General features: G+C 40.5%; 1 pseudogene; it reads right to left on the reverse strand.

Annotated features, from left to right (window-relative positions):
* Positions 1–7,543: 7,543 nt before the first annotated feature.
* Positions 7,544–21,130, reverse strand: LOC122147365 (annotated as a pseudogene).
* Between the last annotated feature and the right edge of the window lie 1,536 nt (positions 21,131–22,666).

Raw genomic sequence — 22,666 nt, forward strand, 5'->3', positions numbered from 1 at the left:
GCAGCTCCAGTGGTTATCTTGTATGCAAGCATTAGAACCTTGAAATTAATGCGAGCGGCTACTGGTAGCCAGTGTAACCTGATGAGGAGAGGAGAAACGTGAGCTTTTTTTGGCTCATTGAAGACCACGCTCGCTGCTGCATTCTGGATCAGTTGTAGAGGCTTGATAGAACATGCAGGAAGGCCCGCCAAGAGAGCATTACAATAGTCCAGTCTGGAGAGAACAAGAGCTTGGACAAGAAGTTGTGTGGCTTGCTCTGACAGCAAGGGTCTAATCTTCCTAATGTTGTATAAGGCAAATCTGCAGTGAAGCTTAACTGATCATCGATCACAACTCCTAAGATTCTGGGTGTCCTGGAAGGAGTTATGGTTGACGAACCAAGCTGTATAGAGCAGTTGTGATGAAACGATGGGTTAGCTGGATCCACAAGCAGTTCTGTCTTGGTAAGGTTGAGCTGAAGGTGATGGTCCTTTATCCAGCTAGAAATGTCTCTCAGGCAGGCTGCAATGCGAGCAGCTACTGTCGGATCATCTGGTTGGAATGAGAAGTAGAGTTGAGTGTCATCAGCATAGCAATGATAAGAAAAGCCATGCTTCTGAATGACAGACCCTAATGATGACATGTAGATGGAGAAGAGAAGTGGTCCAAGCACTGAGCCTTGAGCTGAACCCCAGTAGCAAGAAGCTGTGACTTAGAAACCTCACCCCTCCAAGACACCCTGAAGGACCTACTTGAGAGGTAGGACTTGAACCACAAGAGAGCGGTTCCTGAGATGGCCATCTTTCTGAGGGTGTACAGGAGAATCTGGTGGTTAACTGTGTCAAAAGCAGCAGACAGATCCAGCAAGATGAGTACTGTGGATTTGGAAGCTGCTCTCGCCAGTCTCAGGGCTTCAGTAGCTTCAGAGCAGGGCAGTCTCAGTTGAGTGGCTGCTTTTATAGCCAGACTGGTTGCAGGAGATTGTTCTGTGCCAGAAACACAGAGAGTTGGTTGAACACAACTTGCTCAAGTGTCTTTGCAATGAATGGAAAAAGCGATACCTGTCTGTAGTTTTCTAAAAGTGATTGTTTTAGAGTTTTTTTTAAGCAGTGGGCTTAACCGAGCCTGCTAAAATGCTGTGGGAAATGTACAAGTGTGAAGAGCGGTGTTTTAAATATTTGATTTATTATTTATTTATTAAAGTATTTTAAAGGTAATGCGCCTCAAAATGTACCAAAATTTGTTTCCCTGCTAACACAAGTACAAGATGTTTCCTATCAGAGGTCAAATAGTTGTTTATTAGACGTCTTTAAGATGTTTATTATAAAGAATGTATGTAAAACTGACATCTTAAACATCTTAAACATCTGTTTGTGCACAGGAGATGCTTTCCAGATCAAGCGATCTTTAACAGACAAATTGCAGACGTACGTGTGCTGTCTGGGATGTTTCCATCCAAAGTTGCAAATTTACCTTATGCAAAAAATAAACATTTGCAAATAATTTCCATCCGAGTCAAAGAGAGCAAAATAATAACTTCCTGATAAACTGGCACTAAATATCACTAAAAAGTAGGAGAAGCCACTGAACATAATTTTCATATATTATTATTGTTATGTCTTGAGACATAGTGTATCTTGCTTTGCTGGTTCTCTCACTCTCTTGTTTTCTCTCTCTCGCTCACAGGTTTGGATTCTACCAAAGCGATCTCTGATTGGTGCTAATGGGACCAAGGAGCAGCAATAAAAGGATCTGCTGGGCCTGAGGAGGGAGCTCTGCTCAACTTGTGATTTCCTGATGTTCCATTGTACATGTGCTGTTGATGCTCTTAGCTGGCCTGTTGATCTGCCTATTGTGTGCAGTGTGGATTTTGAGTTGATAAGGTGTTGTCAATCTCATTTTCCATTTTGTATATTTTGTAAAGTATTGTAAATACTCTCTTTTCACACTTGGAATGGTGAGTGCCATTTTCTTTTGCAAATATTGTTTTCTCCTGCTGTTTTTCATTAGATAGGGAGTTAGGGTAGCATATTGTATTTTTTATTTTTTGTTTTTTATTTATTTATTTTATTGTATTTTATTAGGCCTGAGTCATTGTGTTTGACTGGAAATTTTCATTTGTTGTGGAAGTAGGTTAGTAAGTGTTTGATCTATCTTCATTTACTCAAAATTCAACTTTAGAAATATTTAATAAGTGTAGGAAAGATGACCTGCTGCAGATTGCAGATTTCTTCTGTGTTGCTGTGTCATCTAGTGCCTCAAAACAGATGTTAAAGGCTGAGTTATACAATAGATTAGTGGACATGTAGATCTTGCCACTGGACAGTGGTGTTAAAGAGGGGGCTGTTGCATCGGTGGTGGCTGATGAGGAGGCTCCCCCTGACATGAGTCTTCTTGTTGATCACAATGATCCTTTGTTGGCAATCAGGCTAAAAGAAATTGAATTGCAGATAAAAATGCAAGTGCATGAGCAATGGCTGTTGCGTTTGCAGGAGATAGAGCTGGAGATTGCAAGATTATGTAGTCATGATGGACCTAGCTCTTTTACCTATGCTCAGCCCACAGTAGATGTTACTTCTACTCTCTCTGAAGTTTCAACACCAGTGCATGGTATCAGTACTTCATCAGTATTTGATGCTAGTATGGATATTAAGTTGGTGCCTTCTTTCAGGGAAGCAGAGGTGGATACATACGTCATTGCCTTTGAGCAAGTGACCGCTACCATGAGATGGCCCAAAGAGAGGTGGGCATTGTTACTGCGATTAGGTTGGTAGGTAAGGCCTAGGAAGTCTGTTCTATTTTACCAGTTGAACAGAGGTTGGATTATGAAGTTGTGAAGACTGCCATTTTAAGGGCTTATGAATTGGTATCTGGGACTTACAGGCAGAAATTTAGAGCCTACATGAAATCATCTAATCAAACCTTTGTGCAGTTTGTCCATGAGAAGCAGGTTTTGTTTTAGAAGTGGTGTGTAGGAAGCAAAGTTTCTGATTTTGCACAACTGTGTGAGTTGTTATTAGATGACTTTTAAAAACTGTTTGCAAGACAAAGTTGTGTGTCATCTAAGCAAAATCTCATCTCTCTCTGAAGCTACAGTGTTAGCCGATGAGTTTTATCTGACACACAAGACAGTTTCCCCCTTTGAGAGTCAGCAGGAGGTTATCTGTTTAGATGGTGTTTAGATGGTGAAAATACCCATGTTTTCTCTAATGAAACCCACCCAAAGAAAAAACAAGTTTGTCCACAACAACAGTGGTAAAATGTGTGTTCGTTTCTACTGTCTTGAGCCAGATCATCTTATAGCTAACTGTGAGGTCTGGAACAGGAGAAATCAGTTTGCTCAATCCAGATGTGTTGGTGTTGCATCTGTTCACTCTGTCGTAGATTCTTCCTCTTTCTCAACTCGGTCTTCTCTCTACAGGCCTTTTATGTTGTCTGTGTCAGTGGCACTCATTAAGGAAATCAAAACCTACAGTAGGTAGATCACCATGTTGAGGGACACGGGAGCAGGCCAGTCTCTTATAGTGGATAGTGTCTTACCATTTTCAACCAAGACATTTATATGGACTAAAGTTCTTGTTCATGGTGTTGAACTTGGGCGTTTTGAGATTCCATTGCATAATGTCTTTATGAAATCTAGATTGGTAACAGGACAAGTGCAAAGTGGTGTATGCTCCAGACTTCCTGTTGATGGTGTTGACCTTACCCTAGGTAATGTTTGGCTGGGCATAATGTGTTTTCCCAAAAGCCGTAAGCAAATCCTGGGTGATGTGTAGATGTGCTACTGTGTCAACCCCTTAAAACCTGTAATTTGAAGTTTAGTGGTTTAACTTTGTCAAAGCGTGGTTTAACATTTATGGGTGGGGGTGTTACGTCTTGAGACATATAGCGTGTCTTGCTTTGCTGGTTTTCTCTCTCTCGCTCAAAGGATTGGATCCTACCAAAGTGATCTCCAGATCTGATTGGTGCTAATGGGACCAAGGAGCAGCAATAAAAGGATCTGCTGGGCCTGAAGAGGGAGCTCTGCTCAACTTGTGATTTCCTGTTGTTGTGTGTGTGCTACAGGGTGTTGATGCTCTTAGCTGGCCTGTTGATCTGCCTATTATGTGGATTCTGAGTTGATAAGGTGTTGTCAATCTCATTTTCCATTTTGTACATTTTGTAAAGTATTGTAAATACTCTCTTTTCACACTTGGAAGCTGTAGGGGGTGAGTGCCATTTTCATTTGCAAATATTGTTTTCTCCTGTTTTTCATTAGATAGGGAGTTAGGGTAGCATTGTATTTTTTAGTTTTTCTTTTGTTAGGGAATTTAGTATTCTCTGTTAGGAGCTGACTTGGTGTTTGTTTGTTGTTTTGGCTTTTGCTCACCCCTGATGTTGTGCTTTTACTCTGTGGTTCTGTAAATAAATGTACAAAGGATCTTAGATGGTTGATCTCAGTTTATGTTGCGGCCTTACCCTAGACAGGGTCGTAACATTATATGATGATGCCAACCCCTCAGAGGACCTCAGATGTTGCCAACCCTGAAAATTCATGCAGAACTACCAAATTTAGCTGTAAGTTTGATTGCATCATATAATAATTGCTGTTAATAGTGTTCATCTTCTGTTTGATTACATCTTTAATTGATTTTTCTGTACATTTCTGCCATATGCACATAAACTGACAGTCACCACTGATAAGCTTCTACTAAACATTGTAGAAAAAGTTGCTTTGCAACCATTTGTATCGCAAAAAGCCCTATACAAATAAACTTGAATTACATTGAATATATATAATAAATTTCTTGCGCCTATGAAACACAGTAAATGCAGTCATTGCTTTCAGAGGTGGATGCTGCTGTTTGGGAACGCAGTCGTCTAAGACAGTTCTGGGAGGCAATTATGCAGAAATATACTTTGATGACAGATTTTGCTCAGGCATTTCAGAATGACCAAAACATTTCAGATGATGTGCAACAAGGTCTGGCCACAGGTTAGGAAAGTTATGCCATCCCATCATGCTGTCACATGACTCTTTAGATGCACATGGAGGAATTTATTCGGCAAATGCATTTCCATCTCCCATTATTTTTATTAACACTTTTTCACTAAAGTTAAAAACCACCTCAAACAAGCGTAAAAACTTTTTTTTGCAAATTAAGGGATTTTTTTTTTATTTGACTTTTTTTCATCACTCCTTTCTGATGCAATACTTCAAAATGTGCATATAAACAGGGTAGGGGTCGACCGATTATCGGCGTGGCCGATTATCGGCGCCGATATTAAGCATTTTTATTGTTATCGGCATCGGCAATTTTCAGACCCGATTTGCCGATAAAACCATTTTATTTTGAAATGCGCGATCTGGCACTGATCCAGCCACCTCAGTCAGAGCGCACCGCTCTGTGGCCTAGACTAAGCCCCGCCCATCGTCCGTCTGATTTGTTGGGAGTCACGAGCCTGGCCAATCAATACGGCTGGCGCGGCTGGAAAATGTTCCGCTCTCACACCGAAAGCACAGGAGCTGCTTCAGTGATCATCATCACACATCAATAAATTATCTCTCGAAGGTAAGAATGCAGTAAACGTTCCCTGAAGTTGCAATAAATCACTACACTGAAGTTGCAAAACACCTAAATATAATCGATTTATGATGACAAGCCCCGTTCAGTTATTATACTGTGAATTCCCGGTCAATGTCCGTCATTGCAGTGATATGCTTTAACGGATCCTCACATCATTGCTGAGATAGTGAAACTAAAACCTACTTCTCTCACCATTCGGCCAATTTAACGTTATATTGTGAATATATATTATCAACATGAATGAATTCAACACGTCTGCTGCGGTTTTTTTTTTTTTGTGTTGTTCACATAGCTTCACTGAACAGCGTCCGTTCCGTTAGGGCTCTTAGTCAAATAAATTGCGCATATTTGGAGAAAATGTTGCTTTATTTCTAACATGATTGCAAAATAATTTATCATACAGATTCAGAATTACCATTATGCAAATTTTGAAAGAGCTGAAAAGGGCATCAAGCGCGAGCTCTGACGCCCTGACGCGACGCGAGCTCCCTATTCCTGATTTAGTTATCTCCGCGGCCGCGCTCTCTCATTTCACTTATAACCAGGGTGCGGTTTGCCGGGGGGATGGGGGGATTTCCCCCTTCTGGTCTATGCATCCCTGCCTCTGCTGAAAAACATCATGCAAACCCGCTCTGACGTCCAGATCTGAATCAAATGATTCGCGATCCGATTGAAGCGCATCGAAACAGTGAATCATTTTGCGACGCAATGGTTTAACTGATTCGGAGTTTCAAAAAGCTCCGTTGTGTTCTTTGCTCGCTTTCTCGATGTAATTTGTTGTTTGAATAACCGTGGACATTAAATCATTACAATTAATAGGCCTAACGTAGGCTTACAATGTTTTTATTAAACTGAGATCACACTAAATACAATTTCCGTCGTATTAAAAACATTTCATAAATTTTTTTCAAAAGCATCCCCCCCCTTTGTTTATTTCACAAATCGCACCCTGCTAATAACCCTACGCTAATAACGTAAATTGTCAATATCTCACATTGCACGTTTCTGGATGACGCTTTCCTGTATACTTCCTAGTTTGTATCGCCGTGATAAACAGTCAAACAAACATTTTAACATCAAAAAAAAAAAAAAAAAAAAAAAAAACACTATTACAATATGGGTTGTGTGTGATTTTAATGTAATTCTGGGTTGCAAATAAAATGCTAAATATAACACACACACACACACACACACACATACATACATACATATATATATATATAGAGAGAGAGAGAGAGAGAGAGATTACATTTATTTTCCATTATTTGTTCATTTGTTGCTGTTTAAATTTGCTTTTAAGTTTTTACTTTGTTTAGGATGCTGCTGATGGATGCAAGTTTTACTTAGTTTACAGAATGCTGCTGATGGATGCTCCCAGCACTTTTTATGTTTGTTGTTATTATTAATATTAATGTTGTTATTATGAACAGTTCTCAGAATTAAAGATGTGTTAAAATAATTTAAAGAGAGTCTTTGTCAGAGGCCTTTTTATTCTTAATTTTGACATTAATTTTCATTTTTACACAAGACACATATCGGTTCAAAATATCGGTTATCGGTCTCCTTGATCTGTAATAATCGGTATCGGCATCGGCCCTGAAAAATGCATATCGGTCGATCCCTAAAACAGGGTGATGGAAACATCTGTGTCAATCCTGAGAAAGCTTTAGTCCGAGTAATAAAAAGAAATAAGATACAAATAAAATGTTACACTTAAGTCTACACTGAAATGAATGTGATGTGACTAAAGCCCATTATGATCGTTGATACTGTATACACTGGATGACAGATGCACTATTTTCAATAACAGGACAAATGGTTTCTTTATCATTTCTTTATTGAACTGAACGGTGTTTAAATTTACAATGGGTGCACATCACGGTTCAGTCAGCAACAAGACACCCTGCAGATCACAATAACCAGTATGTGTTAGCTCCTAAAAGGAATGGAAGAATAAATGAAAAAGAAAAATCTGCAGCCAAATATGTGCAACTATCTTTAAGGTTTTCCACACCTCTTTATTTCAGTTTACGTAAAGAGCCTTACAGAACTGACACTGACAGCGCATAAATAAAATGAGTGAATAGGAAGACAGTGTAAAAAACCAAAACAGCTTAGAACATACTTACCCAGACCTTTCCTGGTAAAAATCATAAAAAATAAAAATAAAAACTCAGGCAATTTGCAAGCCTTCTGTCATTGTGTCATAAGACACTCCTCTGCTCAGCATGTTCACACAGCATGTTTTTAAAAAGAGTTTCTATTGATAGCATATGGAAATGTTGGCATTCATTTGGGAAAAAGATGGGTGATCCGAGGTATGTATCCATCACCCTGATTGAAGTCATTATGACAAAGCTAAAATAGGTCAAGAAGCACATCGCCTAACTAAAAAAAACAGCCCCTGTCTGTGATGATTACTTTACATTTATATTTTCTGAATTATTTTAAGACTCCCCCTTCATTTTTTTCCATAAAGTCCACTTCAATTACAGAAAAGTCTGTTAGAAGCAGAGCAACAAACAACGAAAGTGGAGCCAACCAACATCAATGGAAAAGGGGTAGGAGTCTCAGTGGAGCAGCTTTGTGCATCCTGCTGTCCACTCTGCTCAAGGAAACAAAAGCTGGTGGGGGATCACAGTCACGGTGCTCACCCATAGAGTCTCTGTGACCGTCACATGAGGACATGGGGGGTCAGGGGGACATGCAAGGACAAGCTTAGCTTAGGTGCTCTCGCTGCTCTCCAGAGACTGCATTTTGACCAGGTGGTCAGGTTTGCCTCCAGCAGAGTAATGCTCCCACATCTGCAGGTAGAGTCTCTCCAGGTCCATGGTGTACTGTTTGGTGTTGAAGAGCGGGCTGCAGATGCGCTGCTTCCACACGCGGGCGCGGACCTTCTTCAGGCTGAGCAGAATGAAGGAAAAACGTGTTTCAAGGATCTTAAACATGTCTTGATTTGAAAGCGGAAATTGACAAGAACAACTTACAATTCCATATCAGTGCCAAGCTTCACAGCCACATCTTCATACTCCTGACGACTCGGAGCGATGAGCTCAGGACAGCCAAGACAGGTGAGCTGAGAGGCAGCGACACGTGAAGCCAGTGTCTCTCCTACAGAAATCAGGGTGTTTACTGATTTGTTATTTTTTGGCTAGTGAAATTATGATCATGGATGAAAACTGGTAAGCTATTCCTTAACAAATATTGTTTTAATAAATTGTATTATTATTGTTTCTTAAAGTTTTGTTGAGTTGTAATGAAGACCTTAGAGTTTCTCTTTTAATGAATATTACTTCAGTTTTAAAAAAATACAAAGACAATTTCATCGGTCAGTACTTCTGGAGATAAATAGTGCAAACACTGGACAAGGATGATGTTTTCTATTGTGTATGTCAAGCATGCAATCCATTTACTAAGTATGCTAAATGGAGGATACTTTGAAAGGCTGTGAGTTCAGTTATCTGAACAAACCACTAACCGTAAGTACGAGCAATACCAATAGTTATTACAAATCACACTAATACGAAACACGCTGATAATAGTGATGCACCAAAATCATTTTTGTTTTTACAGGAATGATTTCATTTAGCCAAAATCCAAAACCAAAAATAGAAAGTTTAGAGTTAGGCACACTGCAACTGAAAAGATCAATAAAAGAAAACTAAAAAGTCTAAAAGATCTCAGTTCATCTATAAATGAAGAGCTATTCAAAATCAATTAATCAATACTGTTATTCAGCACTTCAGCTGACATGTTTATCTGTTGTAGCTCATCCACATTGTGTGTACAAAACAGACAATGACAGTCAAAGAGATTTTATTTTATTTTTATCAGCTGAACCTTTCACCTGAAGTACTCCTGAGATTTTAAGGTAATAAGTTAATAATTAAAGGACACATTTAATGGTCGCATCACATGCAAACAATTTGTCATCTTTTTTAAGTAAGTGTTTTATTATTGTTGTTTTTTTTTTAATTATCAGCTCTTCATTAAACTCAAAGCACAGTTTGGGAAACAGAATGGAATACATTTTCTTTCTCTTTGTATTTTTATATCAATCAATATAAGATGATTCTATTTAAATCAATGTGATAAACGAGTCTGATTATATTAACTACAATGTGTAATGTAATGGATTAGGTTACTCACTCACTACAGTGTTCACCATGTAATTCAGAATCAGTAACAGACTCTAATTTCTTAAGTAATCTACCCAGCACTGCTAGTCAATACCTGTGAATTAACCATGCTGTGTGTGTGCTCCTAGCTTGTATTACCTGGCATAGTAACCATGGGGGGTACCAGCCCACAGCACATCCATGCCTGTGGTGTGTCCGTTACAGAGCGGCGTGTCCAGGCACACATCAGCCAACTGTCCACGTCTCACATGCTCCTCTTTGGGAGCCACGGGGAGAAGATGATGCGGGAGGCAGGCAGGCCCAGGTTCTGAGCGTACTTTTGGATATTGGGCTCACCCCACCGCTGGGAAGCGCAGCAGCCAAAGCACACTGTTGGGCACACGCTTCAGGATCTACACAACCGAGAGCACAGTGAGTAGAGCTGCCTACAATGAGTACCTACTGTTGGTTTCAATGAATTACTTTATACGTCAATGGGGACCAATGCAATTGTTAAGTTATCAGAAATATTCTTCAAAATATCTAAATGATCATTTTTATGTTTGGATGAACTATCCCTTTAAAGAGAGAGTTTGCTCAGCCTTGTACTACTATAACGTCAGTAGTTTATGTAAATGAACTGTGTGTACTCTTTCTCTGAGTTACCTGGACCCAGACATCATTTGTTGGTCAGCAAAAGTCTAACCGCATAATGCGCCATTATGCATCATCCGGTGGACTTTTAACAGATACATGGTTTGTTAAAATTACAGATCGAACTTCTACATTTTGTATCAAATCAAAATCAAAAGTGTATTATGGGTGTAAAATACTTTTTTTTCATGTGGCGCTGATTTCACTGATTTCAAAAAAAAATTCTGTTGCATAGCTAAGTTGTTCTTTGTTTTTTTGTAAGCCCATCTTGGTGAATGAAGTAATGAATTCTCCTTTTAAATCTTACATTGGCCCACATCTTAAGGGTGGGAGGGTCAATCTTATAGAGCTCGTTGAAGTTGCAATAGACAATAGAGTCTTCAGGGAGGCCATACTGCGAGCGGGTGGTCACCACGATTGTTCTGGGAACTTCTTCTCCTGTTGCTGCCTTGTTGTTAATCTAAACGGAAAGATTAAAGAACAGATGAATTTTATAGTTGAGGTACTGAAAAGACAGCATGTGCCTTAAAACTGTCGCCCGTCCCTAGAAGCCTTTCAACTTCTCTGCCACCAGGTTTGTGCCACCTACAGCAGTGTGAAGGCCCAAGTGTAGGCAAAAAATGGCTATTACACATCCTGTCTCAAAGCGTGCTATTCTCAGCCAGTTTATGTGTGCCATACCTGCAAGGCTACAGTCCCAGATACTATAACCTCCTCCACTGTAAAAATCTGAAAAACAACAACATGTGGTAATACTCTGACTCTGCCTACTATGAAATCGTCATTTTGACCGATCTTCGAGATGATCAAAGGAGGAAACTGATCTGAGGTCATTAGAATCATTTCACACCACCAAAACAAAAATTAAGTCTCTCATCTGCAAATACAAATGGCACAAGAGCAAATACAGCCACGTTCCACCTTCACACCGCTAAATCTCCATAAACAATTACATGCTGTCAATGTGGCCATGACAGAGGTGTCACGGACAACAGAAGACAATATTCAGAATCTGATCACTGATCAGAAATTGATTTTGTGAGCGTGATTCACATGAACACTTTAACCTAATATTTCCAGTTACCTGAAACAATTAAGACAGCTTGCATAATGTCAGAATTTTGTCTCGTAAACCAATTATTCAACATTTATACATGCACTTGTCTAAAAAAAAAATTAAAAGAAATTGAAAACGGTGTGCATGTAAATGTGGTCAACTACCCAGCGATCTGTCATGCTATGAATGATGGACAGGACTAAATCCCACTGAGAACCCAAATTTCAAAGCCAAAAAGTTAGAGAAATTGCAGTGAAGTCAGATCAACACTGAGGGCCTACAATGGGCCGTACCTGAGTGGTGGCCAGGCCGTTGCTGACCGTAAAGCCGTTGATGGTGACCTGGATCTGGCCCTGGTTGATCATGTTAATGATGGCCTCTCAGCGGCCGTGTTCATAGGGATGATGGGCATCTCAGCTGACTCTTGACCATCACATTCCATCTGAAAGTAGGGGAATAATGAGAAAGAAACATTAGCATTTCTCTTTAACAGGGTAATGGAAATTAATAAAGCAGTGATTTCTTCACTAACCTTCACAATTTTGATATCTGGCAGGCTTTCCAGGAAGGCTTTCAGATCAATGCCGTTCAGTACAATGCGGTTGTCGAAAATATGGCCATTTGACTTAAAGTCTATCACGCTGCTTTTTTTTTCTGTTGCGTAAAAGAAAACCATGAGCCTCATTCTCTGTTATAGATTTTTTTAAAAATGTGATTAGAGACTCAAAAACTAACCTTGAGGTGAGGGAACATATTGGCATGATCTCCAATGAAGAAAAGTGTTGGGCATGTAGGCCAGTTTCTCAGAGTACTGCTCTGCAACCTCAAAAAGGAGACGTCTCCTTATCAGTGATAATGTAGTCCATGAACGGAGCTCCACTGGTCCCTGGGTATCCAAGCCACATGGCCTAGAGTAGATCCGAAAAAATAACTAATTATTCAACTAGAACTTAATATATTATCTGAAGTATATGCTACCATTTAAAAGTTCAGGCCCAAGCCCAGCTGCAAGACGGCCCTTATTTATAATTGTAAGAGAATCATCATTAAGAGTTTTCTAAGTTCCTAAATATGGCCAGGTCTCTCCTTTAACGCAAGTTATCACCCACTGGGTAAAAATAGCCAAAATAAAACTAGATAACATGAAATAAAACTCAAAATTCCAACCTGAATGGGTGCAGGGCGCAAGGCGAACAGCTCATTGCGTGCTCCTTTAGTATAGCCATTCATGTTGACCAGGATGTGGACTCCATCTTGCTGGATCCTGTCTGCTGCCTTTCCATTGCAGGCGATCTATGAACACAGAACACGATGACACCAAGACTGACACCTCAGAATGGAGGAGGAAGATGATATACCTACTGTGACATGTACATGTGTACTCACCTGTGAGAGGTCAATGAAGTGATGAGCCTCAGACATGACTTTAACTCTGAAGTTGGTGCTGTCATCGGGGCTGAGAGCATAGCAAAACACCTGTAAACAACATAACAGTATGAAATCACCAGCTCACCACGATCTATACATAACAACTACTGCATTACAGTCTCATCACCTCAAATCCTCAGAGTTGTGCATGCCAGGGATGGACTGCATCAGGTGGGACGTGGGATGGTTGCCAAAATCAGAGCTTATGTAAGCCACACGCAAACGGCCTCCACTGGCCTTCAAGTCCTTTGGATACTCATAGGCAGGTTTATGAAGAGCATTGATCTACAGAACAAGTGAAGTATTATGCTGATGCTTATGAACTGAATAAGTATTAGGGAACTACTTTTACTCCAAAAACAAGTTACAAATCAGAAAATGCCTGTATGAACATGTTTAATGAAATATACAGACCTTATCCAGACACAAGTTGCCATGTCTCTCTGCAATTGCTTTGCGGAAACCATGAGAGAGGGGGTTAGAGCATGCTGTGATGGGGATGCACGGATGGCAGACGGTTCTTCTCCAGTTGATCGGCCACAATGCTCACCAGCTTCTTCATGCGCTCATCGTAGTCAGTCCAATCACATACAATCTGAGGACCAGAGCACAATATGACATGACATGTCACACAAAGATGAAAACACACACATTCAAGACGTTTACGTACCTGCAGACAGTGAGCCAGGTTACAGTAAGCATCAGGCAAGTCAGGCTTGAGCTTCAGGGCAGTGCGGTAAGATGCAATTGCTTCAGGAATGTTCCCAGAATCCTTCAAGAGGAGAGAGATGTCATTTGAATTCAACGCAACACTGAAAACAACTGAAAGGAAGTGAATTCTCCAGGTCTCTAGATTCATACCTTGTGTATGGAAGCCAAGTTACTGTGAGCATCTGCAAAAGCGGGGTTGATCTGAATGGCTCGAGTGTAGCACTGCAGCGCCCCCTGAACATCCTGCATCTCCTTCAGAGTGTTGCCCATGTTAGAGTAAGCATCAGCAAATGTGGGGCTGATTCTGCTCAGTGGTTGACAACAAACAGACAGTGAGACTTTGAAAGACAACACCAACACAAAATGACATCAGACTGCAGCTACAAACATGAACACACCTGATTGCCTCCTTATAGTGCATGAGAGCTTCCTGAAGTTTGCCCTGCTGTTGCAGGACACTGGCAAGGTTTGAATGGGCAGCAGCAAATTCAGGGAACACCTTTTCAACAAATAAAAACAAAATGTAAGACAAGATTCTAAATCTCTCACTTTAAAGTTTTTTTTAAAACATGTATAATAATATGGATTTTCAGCGGATGTCACTGGTCCCCTCACCTCCAGTGCTTTCCTGTAGAGCTGCACAGCAATCCTCGATGTTGCCCTGCTCGCGCTTGATGTTGGCCAGATTGTTAAGGGAGTCAGCATGAGTTGGGCACAGACGCAGTGCAGTGTTGTAACACTCCTCAGCTTCAGAAACCTAAAAGTAAATGCAAGTTAGCAGCCAATAAAGCTCTTGATTCTAAAGGTCCAGTGACTTTTAGCAGGAAAATCCAGCCATTTCAATAGGAATTCTTGATGTTGGGAATTTCTTGCAACGAAAAACTTCCCAACAGTATGAAGTTGGAAAAAAAAAATTATTTGTCTGCAAAATTTAATTAATGTAAACACACCTTAGGGTAATGACTGTGTACTGTGCATTAAGAAATCTGGTTAAAAATTCAATAAGATGAAGACATGAGTCTAGACAGCAGGGATGCATGACAGAGGCATAATCCAAGAATATAAACGTAGGTTCTTACACTGGCCCTTCTCCTTCAGAGCATTAGCGAGATTGCAGTATGCATCAGGAAAGTGTGGCTGCAGCTCATGGCACGACGGTAGGTGTCAATGGCAAGGTCAATCAAACCCTGCTCGTAGTACACGCACGCCAGGTTTCCATGGACAACAGCATGGTTAGGGCTCAGGCTGAGGGCACGCAGATAACCAGCAACAGCTCTGTAAGGGGAAAATGACATGCATCAGACTGGGTGAAAAAAGGCCGCGAGGCTAAACGTGACGGCAGAAGACGTAACCACTTACCTGTCAAAGATACGAGCCTCTTTCAGAACATTGCCCAAAGTAATGTAAGCGTCCAAAAAGTTTGGGTCCAGTGTCACTGCCTGTAAATCCATTGAACAGACCATGTGAACATTATATTCATTCATCATCACTGTGGGAGTGGGATCGTCATCTACAACCAACCTTCTCAAAATGATGTATGGCCAGCCAGATCTCCCCCTGAGCATTGAACACGCAGCCCAGGTTACTCCAGGCCACGGCAAAGTTTGGCTGAGTTTCAATTGCCTTCAGGTAACAAGCCTTCAAAAGGTTTAACAGTAAAAAAAAAAAAAAAAAAAAAAACAGGAGGAAGAGGAGGTAGATAGAAGAGAGTAGATAGAGAAAGAGTTGTAAAAATAAAGAAAAAAAAGATCAAATAAAAAGAAAGAAAGAACAAAAAACAGACAGAAAATCAGTTAGAATCTATTCTCACAAAAAGCAAAAAGTGAGCCTACAGCATGGGCTCGCGTGCGCGAAATTCTGCTGCGCTAAGCTGCACACTTTTCCTACGCTGCGCAAATCCAACCAACACCTATACTCCGACTTACATTCTTCAGTTATGCAGTTTCTAAACAACTTTTAAATGAACTAAAATATTACACTTAAGACTAAAAACAAAAACATGTGGAGTGCAGAGAAGTCAGCTTTAGATCATCAACGTTACATAATATCAGTAAATTTCACAACCTTAAATGCAAGTGCGGCGTGCAGGTGGAGGTCCCTGTAATGCGAGCGCAAAAAGCCACGCACGCAACCCACACTGTGGTCGCCGCTTGCGCCGTTTTCGCTAGCGCCCCCTATTCGCCTGCGCCATCGCCATCTCAGGGGGCAGACCGCAGACCTGGAGCGATTTGACTCTCCCCACCAGACTGGCACACACAAAACTATGAAACACTCTACCCTTTGGGGCCCTTCAAACTGGACTGAGTTCCCACGGCCAATTCTATTTCATATCTTAAGGGGTTAATTGTTGGAGAGTTAGCACTACGTAAATGGTCGTTGCCATTGGTGTCATGTTTAAGGCTGCACAGCCACTGGGTGCCACGCTAGCAGGGAGCACGTGCAGGTCTGCAACCTGCCAGCCAGAGGTCGAGGGGAGAGGGGAATGCGTTCAAGCGCGCGTCTTTTGGTCGCGGTTTTGACGCTGCGCAGCCCTTGCGTCGCTGTAGACTCACAGCGCATCATCTGCTCAGCAGAACGCTGCAACTCCAAATAAAGGAGAAAAAACAAATCATAATCCAAATGAACAGGAAAAAAAATAATCAACAAGTAAGAGAGTTAGAGGGTTCTTACAGTGCTTTCGTTTGCTAACAACATCCAATCCATTTCTCTTTTTAATTTACTTTGGGCACTACACTTTTTCTTTTGCTTTCATTAAATGTAGTTTTTTTCTTTGCTTTTTTTGTTCTTCAAAGGAAGCCACAAGACAGAAGAACTCAGGCATTGGAGTAAGGTGTTTTTCTTTCTGTTTTGTTACAAACCCGTTACCATATTTTTGGACTTTGTCTGGGGGGGCGGCCGCAGCTGGAAGAGGAGAAGACTGATGCTGCCCTAGTGTTCCTGTCCACCGGACCGCACCTACGCAGGAATAGTGTCACCCACCTGAAACCTTCTAAATAACAATATCAGTCGTGGAAAAACCAAAAGAGACAAAATAAGAAAACCAAGAGCGTTAGTAAAAGTTTGCAATCAAGACATTTCATATGGATATCAAAACTTGTATTGACAAAGCAAAACAAGTAAAAAAAAAAAAAAAGGGAAAATAAATACAAAATGACCTAACATCAGTTTAAACCCATGCAATGAAAGGACTGTACACTTTCAGAAACAGGAGTATGTTCGCGAGGGCTCGAGAGTGAAGAAAGGCTTTGAGATGAGATTAACACATAAGTTCAAACTTTCAATACCGTGTCACATTTTCAAATAGAGATAAGGAGGGAGGCCAACTGGCTTGATCTTACCCAAATGAAACTGATCACATTTGGGCTCTGGGAATATTATTGATAATCATAACATACAAGGGGGAAGAAATGTAATCGATGATTCTTTTGGTCTTTGTTTACATGGTTTTATACCTGGTTTGCTTTATCCTGTCCTGCCATCTTGATTCCTGGCCAATGGATATGGAAAAAAGCCTGGGGTTTAAGGACTTCATAATCATCTAGAAGCCTCCACAGCTCTGAAATAAAGAGGTCATCGCTTGTGTCGCGCGAGTATAAATATCTCTTTCTATCATGGTATCTGACGCGTGCAGTGGAGTGCAAAAAGCGATCTGTCTGCCTGGCACAGCCCAGGGCTGACACACAGTGTTGGAAAAAACGTAAACCCTCCCGAACCCTTGTAAGCCGTAAAGACAGGGGATGTGTGAAGCTGAACTGGGGGAAAAAACGAAACGCCAAGGCCAGAATGATACAGGCTCTACTCGAATGCACTATGGAGCCCTTACAAAGCATCTGTTGGCTTGACTGAGGGGTCAGGCAGACAGTTCGACGCGCGCACAATCCACAGGCCCTGTGCGAGCGCGCGGGGGTTAGGAGCGACAGAGCTGGTGGGGGGCCGCCGGCCCCTCGTACTCTTCCCCACCCCGCCCCCCTGAGGCACCAAATAAGAGGGCTTCTAACCAACAGGGAGAGAACTCTCTCTACACATCACGACAAACTCCCAAGGACCCACCGATAACACAAACAGCCACATTGTCTCAAAGGTGGCATTTATTTGGGCATTGTAATGCTGGGGAAGTAAATCCAAACTCACAGCCAAAGGGCCATGACTTTTTAAACTTTTAAAGGGAATCATTTGCCTTGAATAATGCAAATGACCAGAAGCGCATGGTTAGGGTTAGAAGCCATCTTATTTTTGCATAGCAAAGGACCACTATCTTCATCAGTCCATTTATTTCTCCAAGACCGAGCCAGCGAAATCCCTCCAAGAGACTACAGGGAAGAAAGGCATGCCAAACTGCAGCATGTGAATAAAGACCCCCGTTTGGTGAGAGACAGAAGAGCCCAGCCTTTCTTCCTTTGTATGCGGGCAAGTGGGGACTGGCTGGGCCAGGATGAAGCAGTGTTTCAGAAAGAAGCACTGGAGTGAGAGAGGGCAAAAAAAAAAAAAAAAAAAAAAAAAAAAAAAGGTACTTTCAGAAAGGGGAGTGTCTGTAATCTAGTCATCCAAATTAACAAAATAAAACAAAAAAGCAAGTGAGAGGGTAAAGGGGGGTCTTAACCTTGTTGAATTAAACAAAAAAAAAAAAAAAAAAAAAAAAAAAAAAAGAATTTGCTTTTGACTAGGTTTGTGAGATGCAGGTGACCCGGTGGCTCTGGGGACACTCTGCTCTTGTCGAATGCTGAGGCTAGACCCGTAGGACGGTAAAGAGTGCTGACGTGGGGAAATAAAATAAGCAGCACACTCCTGAGTGTACTGACAAAAACTTACTAAATACAAAACAAGCCTAACACTCACTCCCAAAGGCAAGAATGGCTAGGTGTCTGACGGGGGATTATGGTCTACAGCTATGGTTTTTAAATGAAAAACAAAAACATTACATAAAACGTTGCAAAGGCCGACATGTTTAAACATACCTTTGCCTCTTCAGGCGCCCAAGCGCCTTAAGCAGGTCCCCAAGTCACTGCGAACACAATACAGATCCTGAAACAGAAGAAAGAAAATATTATCAAATAACAACTAGTACATACAAAATACACAAGGGCTGGTTGAAATATAGAATATTTACAATACACTTAATATTTTGTTGTGAATACTAGACTTGGGGAAGTCGTGGCCTAATGGTTTGGATGGGTTAAATGCAGAGCACGAATTCCGAGTATGGGTCACCATACTTGGCTGTATGTCACTTCACTTCAGTTGTGAACACTGTGACGATTTTAGTGCTCCCTTTATCCAGCCACTAAGGTTATTAAAATAACTGATTCGAAACCCTGCAAAGATCCTGAATATCATTTTAATTGTTAAAAGATGTTTTATTAGTATCAATATCATTCTTCCATTATCTAATATATGTAAGATAAATTTTAGGGGTCAAAGTCATTGTTCAGGCTTCTTACAAGCATTTGAAATTATGTTTAAAATGATTTTTACACTATAAAATAGTGTGATATTGCATAGTAGTGTTGTCAAAAGTACTGATGTCGGTACTGAAATTTTCTAAATGTGATGATGCCAGCATTAGAGCGCTGTTGTGTGGATTCTTACAGCTCTGTATTGGTCACTGCGCTCAATGGATATGTCTGTGATTGGCTACAAAGATCCATCTACGAGCAGATATATTAGGGATCCGCTGATAAGACGTGGTTTTTCAAAGGCTCCTGTAGTGTGTTTCTGTGTAAGCGCTCAGTGAAGAGATTGAAACGATGATCATTGTAGCCAATCACAGAAATAGTCTGCAGCATCACCAGAACACAATGGCCAATCAGAGGTGCTTGAGAATCTACACAACTTCGCTCAAAATGCTAGCAGGAGATGCTGGTATCGTCACATTTTTAAAATTTCAGTAGTACCGGCCATCGATACTTTTAACAACAGGATTAAATATCATCAAAAGTTCTGAAAATAGAGAGATCTTTTCTAGCTCTATGACACAGCATGAAACCACTGTGGTTCTCTGAAAGTTTCTGAGGCTTAACTCACAGGATTGTACTGGAGAGCAGACACATATGCTTGAACGGCTCCCTCCATGTCCCCTGCTGCCACCAACGCTGCTGCCAGGTTGATGTATCCATCGATGAAGTCCGGTTTGAGACGGAGCGCATGACGGTAGTGCTCGATGGCCCTCCTGAAGTTGACCCCCGCTCCTTGTAAACCGTTGCCCAGGTTAGAGTAGGCCTCAGCCAGCAGGGGGTTCTGCTTGATGGCCAGAGTGCTAAAGTGGGCAGACCTGCAGAATTTAAGAGATTGAAAATTAGTACAATTAATAGAATGAGACTGACATATCACGCTACCACCATGTGTGCAACAAACACTAGGGCTGTGCAAAAAAATCAAACATGCGCACAGCCTTTTCAATGCGCATCTCATTCAGTAAAGACGCTCCTGTGATTAGTAGTATATCTCTAACACGTGGCGTTCAGATCAGGGTTGCCAGGTTGTTCACAACAAAATTCCCTGCCCTGTTTTCCCTTCTCAAACACTAGTCCAAAACATACTAGCATCCCGGGGCGTAAAAATATAGTCATTTTGGCAGGGGTTGCCTTGGTAAAATTCGCATTTTAGTCATTTTAATAGATTTTTGTGTAGATTGTCAGGTGAATCACGGCTCTGTGTAGTAAATGCCAACCAGTGTTGCCAAGTCTGTGGTTTGTTTTTTCATGTTCGCGGGTTGAAGCGACCCCAATACCAATAACGTGATATTTAGCTCCTAAAATGAGAAATATTACCAAGTGCAACCCTGCCAAAAAACGTGGTATTTTTATCGCCCCGAAACGAAACGCGATTTGGACTAGTTTTGAGGAGCAATTGGGCATGTTTTGTTTTGAAAACCTGACAATCCTGATCTGAACGCACGTGCTGGGAGATATACTACTAATCACAGGAGCGCCTTTACTGTGGAGATGTGCATGAAAAATCGCATTCGATTTTTTGCACAGCCCTAGAACAAACACACTCCCTATACTGTTCCCTTAAAGAAATGTTCCAGGTTATTTGCAATGCAAGTTTGTATAGTGCATATGGACAAGCTGTTAATTAAAACAATTGTTCATTAGTGTCTATTCTTGTCATGGTTTACGAAATGCCATGTTCCCCACCGTTTTACTGAATTTTTCATAATAATGAGATTTTACTTCCTAGATTCATTCCGTTCATAAAATTTTGTTAAATTAAAGATTGTTCATTGTATCATCAAAGATTACAAAACGCTTTTCTTTCTGGAGTAACTGTATGGTGCAATTCACAGTAACCCTAAGAACATGATTACAAAAGTATGGATTATCAAAAGGTCACCACCTTCATCATCAACATAAAAAAAGAATACCATGACACAGACATGCCCATCTCACCGGTCAAGCCATGCTGCCACTGGAAGTGGATAGAGGACAGAAGCAGCAGTACACCAGTATTGTCCGGCCCTGCCGTCCGACAGCGGCATACAGTGACGTTCAGCCGCCTCAAAATCTCCGGACTGATATTCACGGTGACGCCAGCTCTGCCAACCCTTGGAAGGAAAGCATACGTTTGGTTGGTTCTGGAGCACCAACCCACAACCCAAAGGAGGGGAAAAACAACATGTTTTAGAAGAAATGGAAATGAGGAAAAGGAATAAAAAAAAAATAAAAAAACGGTGGTGTGCTGTTTTTCGAAAATTTAAAACTCTAGACGTGGAACCATTTTATGCTGTTTAATTATTTTATATATATATATATATAGATATATATATATATATAGTATTATATAATATAATATATATATATATTATAGAGGTATATATAGTACTATATGGTCAAAGACTTAAGATTATCCACATCAAAAGAAATGTACAAAAATGATTTTGTGTCCATAGAAAGCACATTAAATGTAGGTGTAAAAAATGTATACCTCAAATAAGTTTTTGGAGAATAAAAATTCAAATAATTAGGTATGAGACATTAGTTTACTTGTGTCATTCCGAGTGTAAAACAATATTGATGCAAAAATTTAAACAAAAAACGCATGCTTATGTCTGATGTGTACATTATTGTAAATATCTAAAAGAAGAATGGAGCATACTAAATTGTATTGTGTTTTAAATTGTTAAAAAAATCGTACTGACAAAATGGGCAAAACCATAGGAGTAGTGGTCAAATGTAAAATATGGAAAAGTTAACATACACCCTCATTAGTAAGTTTCGGGGGTGAGAAGTAATTTAGTCTAATTGCATATATGTATGCATAAATTGAATTTCTGTTGCTAAATATAGCCTGGACACACAAAAATTGTATACACTGAATGACTTTTACTGGGCTGATCTTCTGTAAATCAGGGACAAAATGTAATGAAGTATTCTTATTTTTTTGCTCAGAATAAAACAAAAACCACAAATTGCCAATTAAATGAAAGCCGAAAACTTTTGCATTTTGTGGGGGGAAAAAAAACTACAAAACAGTTTAACAACAGTATTACACTTTTTTATGCGTAAACACTTTTTCGTTCTTTGACCCCGATTAAATATATATATAAAACAAATGTCACTTTTGAAAAGAAAATAAACAAACCCAGCACATATGGTTCATGTAATGATGACAGCCCTTGTGAGTACTGCCATACAAAAGAATTATCTAAAAAAGAAACTCCGCATCTATTGATACGACCAATGGACCTGAAAGTAATACATTTGAGGTTTGTTGTAAAAAATCATAAACTGAATGTGGACAAGATATGAACCTCAAATTCAGATGTAAAGGAAAGAATCGGGATTGCGGAAATGACAAAACAGAGCATGATGTTTTGATATGAATTGAGTATGGAACGGTGCTAAGGGAGCAAATTTCAACATATACATGATGCGTTTCCAGGTGTGTAGACAAATTCAGAATTTAACGAAGTTGGCTCTCTTTCAGATATATTTAGCTCCACTTTAATGTACAAAAGGTTGCCGCGCGGGAAGCAAGAGCACGAGAGCAGAAGAGGCAGGACAATCTGCGCACTGTTAGCACAAACACCTCACTCACCATCCGAATAACGTCAGGTGGATGCTATAACCCATCCTAGTCTTGAATAAATGAAGAAACGAGAGGTAACACATACGATCTTTTTGGTAAATTTCAACTAGTGATCCGCTTGTCCC

This window comes from Cyprinus carpio, chromosome A14, assembly GCF_018340385.1.
Source record: "Cyprinus carpio isolate SPL01 chromosome A14, ASM1834038v1, whole genome shotgun sequence".
Taxonomy (NCBI): domain Eukaryota; kingdom Metazoa; phylum Chordata; class Actinopteri; order Cypriniformes; family Cyprinidae; genus Cyprinus; species Cyprinus carpio.